Source organism: Caretta caretta, chromosome 1, assembly GCF_965140235.1.
Source record: "Caretta caretta isolate rCarCar2 chromosome 1, rCarCar1.hap1, whole genome shotgun sequence".
NCBI lineage: Eukaryota > Metazoa > Chordata > Testudines > Cheloniidae > Caretta > Caretta caretta.
This window is the reverse complement of record NC_134206.1, coordinates 107,534,511-107,553,530: the sequence shown is the minus strand read 5'-3', so window position 1 is coordinate 107,553,530 and position 19,020 is coordinate 107,534,511. Positions and strand designations below refer to the sequence as shown.

Here is a 19,020-nt window from a genome sequence, read left to right as displayed (position 1 = left end):
CCAATGGGTTGAAAGGTTCTCAGCATCTCTGTGTAGAAGCTCAGCAATTTCCAGGATCAGGTGCTACAACATTACATCAGAATAATTTTATCTGTATACTCCACTGCACAACAATTTATATTTTACTAGAATGAAAAGACTACTTACTGACAGTGGTTTCATCTGAGATCTATGGGCAGAGTGTGCAATTGAGAGCAAGCAACCCCTCCTCTCCACCCCCCACCTCCCCCCACTCATCTACCAGCCTGTCACACGAAGTGCACCTTAGTCTGTGAGTAATCCCCTTGAAGGCAATGGGTTTACTTGTGAATGAAATACCCAATATGAGTAAGGGTGGAAGAATCCAGACCTTTATTTTTTCCTATTAATTCATTCAATTTTATCCCAGAAAACACATTTAGTCATTTATGAAAGAAAAATGTGTTTATTGTTTGTGTTTTGGAAATGCTTTACATTTTATTTTTAATGTATTTTGATAGCATAATTTTCTTTAAAATCACTTTCAGGAAATGTACACATTGCTACTTCTGTTATACAATTCCTTCTTATAGCTTATATAGTTAGGCAGCCAAAGCTGAAAGACTGTGCAACCAGAATGCTGTCAAACTACACAAAGTGAATAATGAACACTCTCTAGGAATTAATAATGAAACATGAAGGAGAAATTTAGTGATCTGAGGGGCTGATAAAAGTCTCAAGCAGTCAAATTAATGCAATGTAATTCCCTGCTTCAAAACTTATCACCCTCACCACAAAGTGAATATACATAAATATTTTTCAGAAAAGAGACAATGTATGAATTGTTTATTAATTCACACTTTGTTCAGCTAATTTATTTCTACTGTAAACAACACCCTCATTTATTCTCTGTCATAACTTAAGGTTTGATACATCCTTATGTTAAAAACAAACAAAACCCTCATAATACTCTGGTTGCATCTCTGTGTGGTATAATGGCAGCACAACGTCCATCACACAGCACAATTTTTGTTATGACAGTGGGATTTCATTGATCCATGCCTCAGCTGGTGCATATAAATACCTAAAATTGATTAGATTGATAAATGCAAGATCTTCATGCTGAGCAGTTACAGAATCAGACTATTCATTTTGACTGAAACGTCAGGCTCCAAAAAGATAAGCCAATACATGTGTATGACCAAGAAACACAATACATCTACCATTGTGCAGTGATTGAGACTTGCTCGTCAGCTCACATACCTTATTTCTGTGGTGTTAATACAAAGGGATTATTCTTTTCCTTTGTCTCCTCTAGATTTTCTGATGCAGTGAAGGTATTTGTTACCTATTGTTGACCTTGAATTGTAACTTATCTCCGTCCTTCTAACTAACAAACTCTCTCGGATAAGGGAAAGGAAATTCTGAGGAGTTCCCACTCAGAAAGTTATGGTGCTCTTTATATTAAGGCAAAAGACCCTCTTAATTTATTACATTATTTTATTTATATTTGACATAACTCCAACAGCAGAAACCAGACCCTGCTCTTAGCCACAGACCACCACACCCCACTCATCCCTGTAACCCATTGCCGCACCTTCCAATAAGGAGGATTACCTTTTTGACCTCTGAGGCCACCCTCCACATCCTTACACAACAGCAGCAGCAGTTCCCAGTGTAGAAGTTTCTTCTGAATTAGGCAATGCAAGGGCATAGAGAAGTGTCTTTCCTGTGAAAAAGTCAGTCCTCTAACCTTCTGAAGCTACCCCAACACTTGCAGCGGAGTGTAGAGCACCTACACTGCACGCCCCTTAGCACAGATTGAATAGCAGTGCAGACAGTGATGCACTCCTTTGTCAGTAGAGTACACACATGTCCGAACCTTAGGCTATATACTCTACACCAGAGGTTCTCAAACTGTGGGGCATGTATTTGGGGAGTCGGGCGTGGGGGGCAGAGGGTGTGAGAAGCTTTAGGAGAGTGGTGGCTGCTGGCTGAGCGCCCAGCTCTGAGGGCAGTGCCACCACCACCAGCAGTGGAGAAGTAAGGGTGGCAATGCCATACCAGGCCTCCCTTGCTTCTGCTCTGCTGCTGGTGGTGGCTCTGCCTTCAGAGCTGGGCACCTGGCCAGCAGCTGCCGCTCTCCGCTCTGCCTTCAGAGCTGGGTGGTGGTATATGTACTTGTGTAGCACTACTGGGGGGGCGGAGATAAATAACTACAGACACAGAGAAGGGGGGCAGCTCCACCCTGCTGAAGTCTTTCCCTGCTGCAGTGAGCTGCCAGAACCTTTCTCCACCACAGGGAAAGGCTTCAGCAGCAGGGAGTTGCCAGAGCCTTTCACTACTGGGCGTAGCCACACATACCCCAGATATCACTGCAAATGTAGACAAGCCCTGAGTTGCTGGACTTCTATGGAAGTCAGAGACATCCACACGGAAGCCCTATATCTGCACTGCTTCTTGTTGCCCCATCCTACAGAGTAGTAGAATGGATTTTCCAGGAGTCATGCAGCTGTTTCATGTACCTGCACCCTGTGTTCCTCCCTCCAACTTCCATGCAGATTGCTACAACTTCCAATGCCTCCCTAATGGTAGCTGCCTCTGAAACTGCCCTTTAGAAGGGCTTTTGCCACGTGATGTGGGACACTGTGAGGTAATGCTGTACTATTAAGTTTGATCTTATGCAGGATTCCCACAGGTGTTCAAAGACATGAGTGGAAGAAATAAATATGCTACAAAAGATGGCTTTGAGCTAGGCCCCATAAGTGGCAGATCCTTGTGGTGCAACCACAGGAGGCTCCTTCAGGATATGAGAAAAGAAAAGGAAAATTCTCCCTTCTGCATCCAGCCTCTGGATCAGATCAACTAGGTCTCGGTTCACTCAATTTACAGAAGACAAGGGGATGATCTAGCTTCTTATTTAACAGTCCCATGTGGCTTCTACCTTTTCTTTCATTAGAGCTAAATACTACTTCCAGTGAAGTGACAAAATCCTCATTGACTTTAATGGGAGCAGAAACAAGCTTCAGGGAAGCAGTTGTTTACTGGCCACTTGGTGCATCAAAAGAACTTGTGCTGGAATTTGATGAGTAGGGGACTGATTTATCTGCAATTACTATTGGCTGCTTAATTGTGGTGATGTTAATTTACACACTAAGCATTTATCCAACTTCTTTTGGTTTTCATTTTTAAAACTATCCACAAGACTTTTGATTTGAAGGCAGTGGGTTACCAAGGCAACTCTCTCAGCTGGTCATTATCTAAACCTCCTTATCAGACATTGGATTGTGGATGATTTTTCATTGGCTAAACTTCCCTGTTCAGCCCATACCCTGATTTTAATATTATTTTCCAAACTCGACAAACCAAATCTTAATTTCATTGATTCAGGAAACCAAATAAAATACCATGAAGGTTTACAAATAAACTGTCCACAGGCTCCAGGGAATGAATATGTGTTACAATTTTATATGGGTATTTCCATTATAACAGAAATATTAGAAATCAAATAAGAAATGTTAATGTGGGGAAACTGAAGAACTTTGGGTTTTCAGGAAAATATTCTGTTATTTCAGTACAGTTTACAAAGGTAACTACATAGACAAATACCTTGGGTAGATAGTTGATTTTTTTTCCCCCATTGTGGAGAAGTTCTACATAGCCTTTACAAGCCATTGTCTATATATACTGATGTGCAAGACTCCCACTGCAATGTGATAAGAAAATGTTAGGCAACAAGCAGTAACTGAAGAAAACACTGATTCTGAGTCCAGTTGGAATTGTCATAAATTTTAAATTATGCAAGCACAGAATTACTTAAACAGAGCATCTGAAACCATGAAAGACGCTTGTTCCTAGAAAAACTTAAAGGACAATGTCAAAACATGTGATTAAAATTTCCAGTCGTATATCCCCTCAAGCATAAATTACCTACGCTATATCAGATTTGGGGGAAAGATATGTTCTGTAGAAGTTTTCATGTCAGGTTATTATGTAAGATAATCAAACAAATATCTTATGAATTGTATTCCAACCATCTTCAGAGATTAGAGAGACAATAGGTGAAATCCTGGTGCTGCTGAAATTAATGGAAGTTTTACCGCTGACTTCAATGAGTCCAACATTGTCCTCAACTTCTTTTTCCAGGTTAAAACTATGACTTGAGATCTACCAAGATGCTCTATAAAAGATATAATATGTGAAAGCATAGTAATACCTTTACCCAATGATGTTTTTTATTTCAGTCAGAGGTCAAGGCAAAGTTTCTCTGCTCCTGCTAACGAAAGGTCTGTTTCTAAAGAAGCTCTGCCCACAGCCTATTTATGCTAGGATTTGTAAAAGAGGAATAATTGTTTTAAGTTAATAGGACAAAAATCAAACTAGGTTTCTTCCAGAGATCATAGTCTACTGGAGTATTTAACACAAAGATACAAGGTAAACCCAGAATGGATGTTGGAAACTTAATTGTTTTCCATATGTTTCCAGTGTGGCAAGTGTGTACAGTTACTGCAAAGCAGCATCAAACCAAGAAATTGTAAGTAGTCCTGCCTCACTGACTACACACATATACGGGTAAAGAGCAAAGTGAGGGCCCAATCCTGCAAGGTGCTGAATACCATTATTAGTTACATTGCTGTAGCACCTAGTTATGGACCAGGATCACTTCCTAGTACAAGGAGCTGAAAGTGCTCGGTATCTTTCAGGATCCAGAGTAACAGCCGTGTTAGTCTGTATTCGCAAAAAGAAAAGGCTTTCGTGAGCTGCAGCTCACTTCATCGGATGCATACTGTCATGCATCCGATGAAGTGAGCTGTAGCTCACGAAAGCTTATGCTCAAATAAATTGGTTAGTCTCTAAGGTGCCACAAGTACTCCTTTTCTTTTTCAGGATCCAGTGTGATATGAAGCAAGGCTGCTTGCACACTGTTGGATGCAGGTTCTGTGCAGAGAATGAGGCAATGTTCCTTATTGCATTTTCTTCCTAAGGGCTGTTTTCCTCTCCAAATTCCAGCTTTCCAAGCTCAGACATTTTGGGGCTGCTGGAGCTAGTAAGAAAATGCAAAAGTTATTTTCACTTTCCTCACTCTCACAATTTTTTTGAAAAATTGAGCAAAAAAAAATACCCCACTTCTGGCCATGCCACAAATCTTGGAATGCAAATGCCTACGCAAATCTAACTATCCCCATGGCTGGTGTTAACTCCACTACGAATACTTATGGTGGGGAAAAAACGGATTGGGAAATAATAATTAAGGATGCCAAGGCACAGCATTGCACGGTAAAAACAAACCATCTTCCAAATGACATGGGATACTTCCAAGTGAAATCAGATACTTGGGTTCTTTAACACTGTACCAAATTCTAACACAGGGTAAGATCAACAGTTTGTGATCTAGCCCACAGCAAGAGGAAACATTGTTGAGCTACCCCTGGAGCTGTCATCCTGGTGTTAGTTCCCTCCTGGTCTCCCTGCTGCTCTAGTAAGATAATACACTGCCACAGGTCTATACCACTGCAATTTATACACTCCGCTTACTGGCATAACTACACCGCTGGGTGTGTTTGGGGGTGGGGAAGAGGGGCATTAAATCCAAACTCCACCTCCTTCTCCTGACCTCTCTCACTTCTCATGCATGAGGGGGGATGGAGCAGCTCTGAGATACCGGCTCCCCCTGTCTTCAAGAAGTTGTGTATGGCACACTGTGCAAGAGAGTCAAGAGGCACCATGCATCCTTTACTCCCTTGCTCTGGCCACAGGGTGGCCAAAGTCTGACTCCCTGCCAGGACCTACTAATCTGCTTTCTAAGGCCTTGTCTACACTGGGATTTTTAGCCACCAGCACAGCTCCACTGATGTGAGCTGCACTCGCACAAACCCCTAGTGCAAGTCTACACTCAGAAATAGATCATATTTAAAATTAGGGGTCAACCATGACTTGGTAATAGGTTTTAAGTTATGTTACACTAGGTGGAAAGTCCTGTTAACACTGCATTAAGCCATTTTCTAACACAATCTATTTTCCCAGTGTTGACCGGGCCCTAATACAGACACTTTGCACTAATATAAACACTGCCTTGTCCTGGTGCGATTTCGGTGCAGCATCCCTGCAGTAAGGATTTGAACTGATGCTGCTACACACAGCCGTTTTCATCTGACAGGAGCACAGGTGTCGTATTACACAGGAGGCACAACATGACGGCATGTAGTGCTTTAATAATTTCTTCCACCTTACCAGCCCAGGCACCATCAAATATTTATAAGCTGTTTTGGATGACACTGCACTGAAAATTCAGTATGCTCAGCTGAGGTAGCCAACACTCAGAATAACAGTATGGTAAAAATAATGTTTGAAAATATCACATACCAAGTATTTCCCTGTTCACTGTTACAGTCTGTTATACTGTAAAATAAACAATGCACAGCCTACTTGCTCAGACTGCTACCTGGGTTTTGTAGAATTGGATACTTCAATGCATCATGAGCATGGACGTGACTGGCACATGTGCTAAGTTTTAAGTGCCATACCCAAGGGTATAGTCTCGTATCCAGGCATGGATATTTGAAGATACACAGTCCTGCATAGGAAGATAAGACTATAGCCCTAAGGGTGTGAATTCTTTAATATAATGGAAAGCTGAATAAGCAAGATGACTGCTTATCTTTTCCCAAGCACTGTTTGCCATACTGATGATGATGATAAATATTTCTAAGGTGCTCATTACCATGTGAGATCCCTAGTAATATCAAGAAGAACAGAGAATAAAAATGTATAGTCTACAGGGTAACCTAACACATACAAAAAAGACTCTGCATATATTAAAACAAATGTCTTTAAATATTTGCATTGATGTCACAGCACAAAACAGAGATGACATCTGAGTAAGTTGTAGAACACCCAGGACCAGATCTTGACATGCAGTAGCCACTTTGCACCACTGTGCTAAGTGGTTCTGACGATGGGGCAAGGATTTCTGGCCCAGAGTGATCACTTCTGTGCATGGGGGATCCTCCACGGTCATTGAGCCTGCTTACAGGTTTCTATGCTACTCTCTTGCCACTTACAGAGATCATGGCCAGAGGGAATGGGGATATGGCTGGAACTCCCCACATTATGCTGATTCCCAGTCACATTTAACGGGAAGGCCTTCAGAGCTGCCCTCAGACTGCTCTAACTAATAACTAGGAACCAGCCCTACACACAGCAGCCCCACGGTTTGGACAGTACCATGATGAACTTGAGGCCTCCACTTGCTTGGTGAAGTGGGTAGCTGTAGGGCTTCCTGCACAGGGCTTCAAACAACATAGTGAATGCCCTAGAGCCACCGTGCAATCATTTTATATGCACTTTCCATTATATCAGCGATCCTTAAAAATGTACCAACTGTACCTAAAATATGAAGGATTGCATTTTTAAAAACGTTTTTACAATGCAGCATTTTGCCTGTTCTGCAGATCTTGTGATTAGTTCTGTATGACAGCAGCTTTTACACTAAATCACTACTATCTACATTAACATTAGTAACCTTATCCATACAAGTAAAGCAGCATATTGATATGCAAAGTCTTTCTGCACCCCAAAACTCCATCATGACATCAACATTTTGCACTACTGAACCATTATGTTAATCCAAAGTGAGCATTTATTGTTCAGTTTCCTCAGAATACTATTAATGACATGACAAAAGAGAGGCAATCAAAGATAAATCATTCAAACTTCCCATTGGGTTTCCCTTCTATATTTCTGCCATTTGCACTGGCCACTATGTTACTACATATGTCTGAACACAAGGTCACAGCACACTCAAGACACTTGTGCCTTCTATTGTGATTGCCACAGTCCAGTACTTCTGTTCTCAAATGTATGTCTGCAGGGATGGCTTTCATTCACATAAATTGGAGGCAGCCAGCTGATCTCCCACTACTACATAAGCCCTTCTCCTCAGGAAATTTTGCTGCTAGTCCATCAGTTCACCTATCACCAGGCTTTTATTGTATAATATATATATATCACATATTTAATTACTTGTGAGTCAACATGTCCTATTCTGAGCAGTCTATTTCCTTGGAAAAACTGTCCTGTTAAGTTACTGTATACTTGCATGGGCTGTTTCCCTGGGAAATAATATGTAAAAAAAATATATATATATATATATAGGGAACTTAAATCATGACCAAGGCCAGAAACATGTAAACATTTCTATCTACTAAAATTAACAGTGGAAAAAAACAAAATGAACTATTGATTTAGGTTTCTGAATTAGCATTCTGAGGTCTGCAATCACCTTTCCCTAGCTGTGACCAAAAAAATTGATGGTCACTTATTTTGATAGCTGAGCTACATGGATCGTTAATGGTTGACTTATTAAATATGGTAACAGAATCCCAGATTAGTGCTTTCTTCATAAGCACACCATTCATAAACCTGTTTTTCAATTTAAGAATAATCATTTACACATACAGTAACCACCCTAATATTCCTTTCTAGCTACAGTATTTCATTCATTATTTTGACATCACTTATGCCATCTACAAGAATATATATTATCAAATTGCAAATGTTTGCTCTGGTTTCATGTAGGACCAACAAATGCATAATGTCTGCTTTCAATCTTCCATTAATCATTTTCACGCAGGAATTGATGCAGGAGAAAACAAGATAATACGGATTGGATCTCTGATTCACTGTTATATATAGTGCTACACAATGTGATCAAAGGCTAAGGAAAAGCAGGGGTATTTCTTTAGCCATTCTAATCTTCTTCCTTTCCAGTGATCTCCATTTCTTTTAGGCTCTTGCAGCGTATACAATATGGGAAAGCGTGTTTATCTAAGAAATTTCAGTGAGGCAACCTAACAAATCTAGTACAGTATGTGCTCCTAATTTTTTCATGTTGCATACTAGCATTTATTTTGTATTACTACTGTGGGTCCCCTATCTGTGATGTGTCACAACACCTCAATAATGTTGTGACAGTATAGTCCTATTTTCTTTCAAGTATGGGATCCAAGGTAACCACTTGTTCTTTCAAGAACCAGAGAGCGAGTACCACTGGGAAGAACACTTCCCTCAGAGAAGACGCTGACAATATTTGGCATGTAGAGAATGAATTTCCCTTTTGGAGATTTACAGCAATACCTGTCATGCAACTGAAGTAACAGCCACAGTGTTTTATATGTAAGCACATCCTAATGATTTAGGAATACAAATTCAGAGGCCTAGGATGTGCAGATGAAAACCAGTTCACTTTTGTTCAGAACTGGACAAGGAGTAATCCTGATTTTTAAAAAAAGAACACTAAACGATTATGAAATTGAGGTCCAACCTGGATTTCATTATGCAGGCTAAACTCCCATCCACTTCTATGGGAGTTTTGTCGTCTTTCTCAGAACTGCTGGATCAGACCTGAAATATTTCACTAGTAATTATAAATAATAGAAAGAAATACAGTAAAAGATTGTGAGCTGCTCACCTACTATGGTGATGGAGGCTATCTAAGCAGATAGATAGCTAATCAGAAGTGAATCTATGAGGTTCTTCCCAGAGGTAACAAATATCAAAAGCACCTCCTTCAAATATATTTATCAGTATCATGGATCCTTAATGAGAATTGTGCTGTTTTATATTCTTTTAAATATGTATAGGAAGAAATGAAAAAAGTGTTGAACTGTTAAAAACACAGAGGCCAAATGGAGAGCTGGCATGATTCTTCACTTCCTTATTCCATTTTTAGACGGATGTGATTTAGTTGACTTCAGTGGAGTTACTCCTGATTTGCACTCTCATGAATAAGAAGAGAATTGGGCCCAGTATGTCTACAGTAAGGTGCTGATATTTAATGTGGCCTCTGTCTGCCTCCATTTTTGAGAGTGAAATTTCGTGCCCACTATCACCATAGGCCCAAATGCTACCTCTTATATCTCCAACTATATGATTTTCTGATGCAATCAAACATGTCAGCTGCAGAAGTCCCTCCTCATCATCTGTTTCTTTTCACAGCATATTTTGTCCTTTGACAATCTATTTTCATAAGTCACTAAGATGGCTGTCCTCTTTTACTGTCTCAAAATGTCACGGGGGCGGGTGCATCTCAAGAGCGTCATCAACACATTCCTCATTCAGTGCATTGGCTCTGGATTCTGTGTGGGCACAGGAGATTTAAGAAAAAATATGAATCATTTTAACTGTCCAAAACCTGCACCTGTGGAATGCAGCCATTCTGCATACACATGGGGATTTACAGGACTCATGGTTACAGTCCAATCAGATGTTGGAAACCGACCACAAGAACACATTTTCCTAAATTCTGTATATTTCTTTAAAGGTGAATTTTTTTTCATTTTTGGCTGGAGAACTTGAGAGAAACTGGGATTCAAAATAAATACCATTATGGTAAGTATACTTCCTAGGCATTTTCCAGATGCCATAAATAGATGTAGCCCCATTAATTTAAATGGAGCTAAACTAATGTAATCAGTTGATAATCTGGCTATTTTACTCCAATTCTGGAAGTCTGTTACAAACTGTGTTTATCTGGCAACCAGCCTGAGAATGAATGGGTTAAATCCCTGCACTGGTGTGCTGCTCCATCTGTTAAAGACTGCATTAGCTGAAAGGTTCAGTAAAAAGAAGTATGTTGGGAGCTGTAAAGAGACAGCGGGAAACAGGCTGAAGGTTGGTTGGACTTGTGGGTTAGCAGAATCAGTCACAGAAATGACACTTTCTCTGCTATGAAATGTATTACATAGCACAAGGTGGTTTTCTGGCTAAAACAGGTCATTTGTCAAGTAGTGAACATCTACATTCTGAAATTATTCAATCCATGCACCAGAATATGCTACGTTTTTCACTTTATTGGAGAGGCTTGCTATACACAATGAAATGCTGCAGCCTACTTTTAAATTTTTGGAAGCAACTTCCATTTAGTTGTACATTGATTGTAGTGAATTAGTCATGTTACTAAATTATCCAAAGGTCAATTCAACACTTTTTTAATGTAGAGTTAAAGCGTTCCTAGCAGTGGTTGTCGTTAAGAAGGCAACATTTAACCACAATTACCACAGACAGAATTAATCAAGATTCTGCAGTTTTCTTCTCTGTAATTAGAATAGGAAATAACCAATGTGTCTCAAATATCCTGAAAGGTAAAGAAGAGTAAATGTTCACTTTCTAACAGCAACTTCCTTATGTTTGGATGACACTAAATAAATATTTTATTTTGTTAAGAAGATACTTAAAATAATATTAAGTATATAAGAGTGCATCTAAAAAACAACATATATTGATTAGTGTAATTTAATTTATGTATTCATTCATGGACAACATTTTAGAGGGAGTCAAAATCCACAAGCTGTCCCTCAAAGGCTAGATATTACTTTTAGATCTCCAAGATAGTTGAAAAATATGTAAAAGAACATAAATTGGCAGAGATTTCCCCTTGGACTATATAGCTGAGGAAGTTCCTGTGTGTTTATTCAAAAAGGTTCATGAAATATTTTGCAACTCATGAAATATAACAAACTAACATTTTTCAGGAGAATATGTGAATAATTAATATGCAGGAGAAATGTGCCCCTTTTGAGGGATATTTGAGTACAGGTGTATTAAACTTGCATGCCCTGGAAGATATAAAAGTATTCCAGTTCAGATATCTTTATAACCAGAGATTACAGCTACTTCTTCCTACCCATACATGGTTCCAGTTTAGAGTTTGTTCATGTAAATCTCAGCTCAGAATGTAGCAATTTGGCAGCTCATTTTGCCAATCAATAGATTTGTCTGAAATCATTTTTGCTAAGGCATCACATACATGAAATACATTTAATGTTGCTTTTCTCCAAATTCTTGGAATAAACCTATTTTCCATTTGAATGCAGTGTGTCAGTTCTGTTTACATAAGAAGAAATATTGAAGCTTTTCTTTTAAATAATCAGCTATAATTAATTCTTGGCCTCTGGTGTGGTTTCAGTGCTTTTAGCATTACGCCTTTAAAAGCCAGCAAAAGAAAAAGACACATTCACTTTAATTTTGTGTTTTCCAAATTGTTGTGGATCATGAGGAAAATTCACAACAATATTTAATACAGCAGTGTCTGCTTTCACTCGTCTGTCTATACATTAGGAAATATTTCTTCACCAATATATTTGGCAGTAAACACCATACTATGCTATTCAGTTCCTGGAGCTTCTAGTTCACTTGTAGCAGCAACATCATGGCATCCAACTACAAATCACTAGAGAAAACAATAAACCAGTTCATCCTTGGAGTGAAACCAAGGAAGGCAATGGAGTTACATTACGGATACATTTTCTCCAATGTACCCAGTTCCAAGTTCCACCTTAAAAAGCAGAAACAGCCACAGAAACTGTGTGATATTAAATGATGAACTCCATGGTAAGGGAAACCTACATTTAGCGAGGCATGCTTTAAGCAAAAGGTGACTCACTGCAGCCAATGGAAATGAATTTGGACAGCCTGAAGAAACATTATTTAACCAAACAAAATATATAGAAAAGGTGTAAAATGGGTTAAACTCACTGAGGAGCTCCGAATAGTTTTAATGCATAAATTCATTAAACAAGTCATAAATGCACTGTATAAATTAATTAGATTGTGGGTACTCTATTAAATACTATTTAATGAGTTAATAAGCTTGACAAGCAATGCCAAATTGTTTAAGTGCATGTGTGGACAGATTTTATTGTATTTGGAGAGTTGTGTGCTTGACAATATACCCAGTGTAATGCTTTGAGTATATGTATGGGCTAACACAGCGTATGTGAAGTGCCCTCTTACGTGTCTGGAGTGCACTAACAAGTAGGGGAGAACCTATGGGGAAAAGGTGTTAATTGGATTAAGCATAAGAGTCTCCAGTTTGTCAAAAGAGTACTCTGCAATTGAGATTCAAGAACCCCCCACCACCTAGGACAAGGAAGAAACTTCTCCCCAGCACATATTAGTGCCTAATTGAACATTACGGGGGGCTCCCAGGTTCCTCTGAAGCACCTGGTACTGATCAATGTCAGAGACAGGTTACCTGACTTGATGATCTATTATGGCATCTACTGTGGCTTTAATTCCCAGTCAGGGGTTGATGGATATGTATCTATATTATCACAGTTGTAGCTTTGCAGAGTCTTTGTAAGCTCAGGAGAACTGGGGGAGCACATGCAGCCCGAGTAAATGCTTCAGCCTTTGAGAGGATGCAATGTGCATTCTCTGTATTGGCTCAGATCTACTGATTAGTGGGAAGGATGGGATAATAGCCCCATTTATCAAGTGTCACCACTGGACTTTGTGCTTGCTCTTATGGAGAACAAAGATTACTGCTGCTTTCTGTACAGGGCACATTGTGTTCTCCATTTTCTCCCCCTTCATACCACAATCAGAGAATGGCATCACACTCAGTTTACGGCACCTAAAGATCAGATACACATGAAGCTGCTCTGCATTATTATGGCAGCAACATTGACTCCAGAAGCCAAAATAACAATAAGATTTCATAGGAAGACCTCTAAGGAGAGAAGGTAAGATCCCAAAGAGTAGATTTCCTAAAGTAGTTTTTCCGTCAAAGATAAACTGTCCACTGTCGAGTTTATCCCAGACTCCTGGGTAGCACAAAAAAAGCCTCATCTTTTGATTGATTCTGTTTTTGTAATATTAAATTCTCAAAGCATTCTCAGGGCCCATTCAAAAGCTGAAAATACAACTGTGTCCCTCATCCAGGCTAAAGCGTTTGGACATTTTCAATTTATTTGGGTCTGTGGCTTTTGCTTGCTTTGTAGATGTGATTAAAACATAGTTAGGTCTCATCTACATTTCAAGATCAGAATGTGTTTTATCCAGGTCAAGGCACAGCTATATGCAAACAGGCCCTTGACACTATTTTATTTGCAGCATAAACTGATCCTTAAGGAGGAAGATCAAAAGCTGCTCAGTACTATTAAGGACTAGTCTATATAACAAGTAGTTTAAAACCCTCATGGCTGAGATGACAGAGGTACCTCTTTAAAAAAGTCCCAAACTCTCCATCAAAACAAAGTCCCAGGTCACAAGCTCACTTCCTGTGCCAGTATTGGAGAACATTGTAAAGCACATTTAGCAAACAATATATTTAATAAAATTTAACCATTTACAACACTCAGCATTATTACTGATTTATCATATATGCTTTATCTTAATATATGTCCCAGTTTTCACTCATTACAACAGTCACCTGAAAACTACTTAAGTGAAAACATTTGTGATGTTGAGCCAGCGAGGGTAAGCAACCAGCAAGCTGCATGACCCAAAGGCAACCTTAAAGGACATATTAGTAGAGTATTGAAATGGTAAACAGGACCATTCCTTGTAGATACTTAGCAAAGCCATGTTAAATAGATGAGAGTTCTGGAAATGTAGGCCTGTATTGTTAGAGAATTAAGAATAAATACTAATAGTGTTTGTCTGTGTTTACCTATATCTTGTTAAAAGTTTAACAATGTGATTTAATTATTTTGTAAATGCTAAAATTCTGTTCCTATCTATAATGTTTCATTACTATATTCTAGCAATTCAGAGATCAAAAGGGGTTATTAACATTTAGTTAGAACTTGTGGTGTAATAATGTTATTGTCTTCATTTCTCTTTGAAAGTTGTAGTAAACCACATGTGAATTGTTTGAATGTTTAATTGCCTTTTGCTAATAAATACAACTAGTTACTGGTGTTAAGCTTAGGAAACAGATTAGCCTCAAAGCAACAATGTGCATTATCTACTCTTCATCCAAAGAAGGCCTGTTGGGGTGATTTGATGACAAAAGGCTTATCTGCTGAACTTCTGCTATAAAGGAAGTCGGCCTGATTCCGCTTTATCTCAGAACTGCTTAAACTTTATCAGGGAACGTTTAAATTGCAAAACTGAGGTTTCCAGGTCTACTCTGGATTATCCCTGCAATTTCTCATGGAAGAATTTGAACAAACTCTGCACATAGACTACCTATTGGACTATAACCTTTTAAATTGATTCTAGAAGGATTTTTACAAATCAGCAACCTCACCATCTCTGCCATGAAACTGACCTAAGAACTTTATTCATATCTGTATGTATAATGATCTTTACCCCATAGCAACTCTCTTTTTCTTTTCTTTGTTTAATAAATATTAGATTTAGTTAATAAGAATTGGCTGTAAGTGTGTATTTGGGTAAGATCTGAAATATTCATTGACTTGGTGGGTAATGTGTCCAATCTTTTGCGATTGGTAGAACTTTATATATGTTGAATAAGTGTTTTAGCAGCTGTGATCGGGTGTACCTACCACACACCAGCCCCAAAAGGGTTAACTGTGCTTTGCAGGCTGAGGAAGCCCCATCCCTCTGACTCTGCTGCACATGTTCAGTCTGGAGGCAGAGTATAAAAGGAAGCAACCCAACTCAGTCTGGGCAGGCTGCTGAAGGGGTAGGATGCAGACTCTGTCCAGTGATTTGCTACAGGGCCTGATTACAGAACCACAGCACACAGAGCTCCAGCTGGACTCCAGGCTGCCTGATGAGCCCAGAGAAGGGACTGTGCTCGCAGGAGCTATGCCACTTGAGGACCCCAGAGACCCGGGGGGAACCGTGGAGCCGCACCAAGAGAGAAAGAGTAGGAAGCAGTCCTGGGCACTTAGATGTTTCTCTGGTGACTGAACTGGGGAACCAGTCAGTGTGTTTTGAGAGGATCCCCGCTAACTTGATGTTGGTCACCCCCACCACTGCCTGGGCTGGGACTCAGAGAAGCAGGTAGGGCCCGAGTCCCACTATCCTGGGTGCCTCACTTCTTCAGTGGGCCAGTTGGCCACACAATCCCACAGAAGTGGGTTATGTTAAAAGAAAAGGAGTACTTGTGGCACCTTAGAGACTAACCAATTTATTTGAGCATAAGCGTTACTAACTCTGGCCTACCTTATCTTCACCCATCAGCCCTCATTTCTGTGAAAATGGAGACGGGAAAGGTATCAGTAGCCAGCAGTCAGTGTCAACAGCAGCAGCTGGGAGTGCAAACTGGTACTTGTTAATATTTAGCTAATATCCAGCAGCTGAAATTTACAAGTGCTAGTTTTTTTTTAAAAAAAAAGCTAGAGATTAAGAGCTTTTCAAATTAGAAAGAATAAATAAATGAAACTGAAGACATCTTGTTTCTAAAACAATTTTAAATGCTCCTACAATTAGAGGGTTTTTTAAATTATTTACATCTTTAATATAAAAATATGTTTAAAAGCTAGTTATACATTTAAGTTGTGCAATTTTACTAGCTTCTGGTGATGGAAGGCACAAGACCAGTCTACATAATCACATGCCATGCACATTAAGTTACCACAAATGTAATACAGAAAGTAAAATATATTAGCTGTTTTTCATGAACAACGTTTTGACTTATTTTCTATACGGTAGTTATGATTTTATGGAAGTGAATAAGATTGCTAATTAATAGTAGTTAATTTCTGTCTTTTAGACCACTTACATGCTTTTTTTGCCAAATATGTTGAATTGTTAGTGTTTTAGAGCGAACAAGATGAAGAATGCAAAAACATCACAAAGCAGCTATTACTCTGTCAGTGCATGGTTGTACTGCTTTTTATCTCCAGTTCAGTTGTTTTCCATATCCAGAACCAACTGACTGGCTCTTTATTGGGTTAACTGGACCTTGCATGTGAGAGACAATGATGCCTCTCCATTAGCCCACATGCTGGAATAGAGACAGAATAGCAACTTTTCTGCATCTCCTTAATGAGGTAACCAGCCAATTCTTAAGCATGGATCCAGTGACCCTTCCCGCTCCACACTCAATCCCTAAATGCCAGGCTGTTTGGAAGCAACAGAATTAAGCCTAAATTGGGGGAGGGGCTGATGAACTGAGTGAAATTTTGTTTCTGCAAAATGTTCAAGTTTTAGTTTCATTCACACCTTGCCGAGAATGTCTAAAAAGTCAGTTTGTGAACACTGCTATTATCAATAGTGTGTTCATCTATATTTATATTAACAGCCTCTTGATGTTAATCTCCTCCCATGTCTCAGGCTTGCTTTTCAAATGCTGAAGTATAAAATTATGGGTGAGTGTCAAGTGTTTAAACATCTTTTGTTTCATGTATTGTAGCAGTACAAATAACTTGAACTGGGCAGAGAGCCTAGAATCTACCAAATAGAAACACGTCACAAAGTGGCAGCATTGGCACACACTGCACTAGTTCTTCACTGATGTACTGTGAGAGCAGATCAGAAGATATAATGGTAAAATACTAGATGGGTTATTTTATTCATGACAAAAGGAAGAATTACTGTGTTTAACTTCCCCACATCAAGGAAAGAATATTCTCCCACAATTCTTGCTGTATGTTAGTCTTTGTATTATCCTGCCATCCCACTACCAAGTGGTAACAGATGGTGGGAACTTACAGGTTAGTTTCTCATTGGAGAAGATACTAGAAGAACAAAGGAATCTGTGTATATTCCTCGAGTAACTTGATCTACAAATATAAATCAGCCCTGGGACAAAAGTGGTTATACATGGCTTCCAGGCAATCCCCTTTTTCAGGGTTCTTATCTCAAACACTAATGCCATGTGCACAGGGAAGAGTGCCACCTGAAGAATTGACTCCCGTTATGCGAAGAGAAAACTCCCTTGGTGCTTGCCATAGCTCTCCCAAAAGAAACTACATCACAGAATTAACAATACAAGCATTCCTTCAAGGACTGAAGAGTGGTTGTACATTCAGAAAAAGAATTTGTATGTAACAGTGTCACCTGGTGACTGACTCCTACAATAACAATACCATCCCTTTCAGTGTACAGTGAAGTGTGCTATGACTAGATGAAGGGAGTGAGTCACATACACAAACTGGTTCAAAGTAACTTTTGAGTCTCTCTCTCTCTCTCTCTCTCACTCACTGGTGAGCAGTTACTCACACAATAGTCCCACTAGAATCAGTAACTGCTCAGCAATGTAACAGGCTCACAATCTGGCCTGTCATATTTTTCTGGTTAATCCAGTAAAAATGGCATCTCCCTACAACTCCATGTTGCATTTTAATTTAGTATTTCCTACTCTATGTAATACAATGAATTGCTTAAATTAAAAAAAAGCAAGGATGAAAGATCTTTAGAAGAATACATTAATACCTAGAAATATCAGCTTCCTGGGCCTGAAGTCATCACACACAAATCAGCATCAACTGTCCCTCAAATACTAATTGTTTTCTTCTGTTATAATATTACTAAATTAGGTCCAGTAGTTAGACCTGAAAGATGGTAAAACATAGGCAGCCTTCCCACACACCTTGCGTTCCTACAGAGGGGCCAGGTATTATGCCCATCTTTTCATTCCCAAACTATAAGGACCTGGGAGTTTCCTAATCAGGCCTGTCGCTAAGGGGGAAAGAGGTGGTGAAACTTTTTTCCATAGGATCAATTCTGAGCACTAAGCAGGGCTTTGAAGAGGTAACATGAGACCACTGTTGAATACTAGCAACCCTACAAAAATCTTGTGCTGTGCCTTTATGAAGATTGTATGAAAATTAGTTGTATACAAAAATGTAAGGACAATTCTTTGCAATATTCACATGAATTTTTTTAAATTATTTCAGGTATGTCACATCCACAAATCTCTGAAGATTTGTTCATTTTTTGTTATATATTTTCCATATGCATGTGTGTACAGTATCCAACACAATGGGGTTGTGTTCTGATTGGGCTTTTCTGTAATACAAATTAATAACTGTTACCAACCCCTTAAACTTAAACCCAATTATTGTACAAAAAGCTTACATTTGTCTTTGTGATCATTTCAGATATCACATTTTCTTGCATTCATTGTCAACTAATAGATTTTCAAGGAAACTGAAAATAAACCGAATACATCATTCAAGAAATAATTATGGTGTAGTATGTTAATACCATCTATCTCAAAACACATGAATTATTTTTCAGTTTCCTATAACTGCCCTTATCTATTTTGAAAATCATATGTAGTGACATTTTAAAAGATTTTGGAGCTTCTAGACTGGTGCCATGTAGAGACTCCTAAATCAAATAATATTTAGCTGCCCTGTG

General features: G+C 39.1%; 1 protein-coding gene and 1 long non-coding RNA gene across 10 annotated transcripts in view; one reads left to right on the top strand and one right to left on the bottom strand.

Annotated features, from left to right (window-relative positions):
- MYO16 (myosin XVI) overlaps positions 1–19,020 on the bottom strand; it is a 602,174-nt gene that overhangs the window by 565,691 nt on the left and 17,463 nt on the right. The window lies entirely within an intron of this gene.
- Positions 15,440–19,020, top strand: part of LOC142072561 (uncharacterized) — a 29,186-nt gene continuing 25,605 nt past the window's right edge. The window contains exon 1 of the long non-coding RNA XR_012669001.1: positions 15,440–15,613. This is a non-coding gene — a long non-coding RNA (uncharacterized LOC142072561). The remainder of the gene's footprint in view (positions 15,614–19,020) is intronic.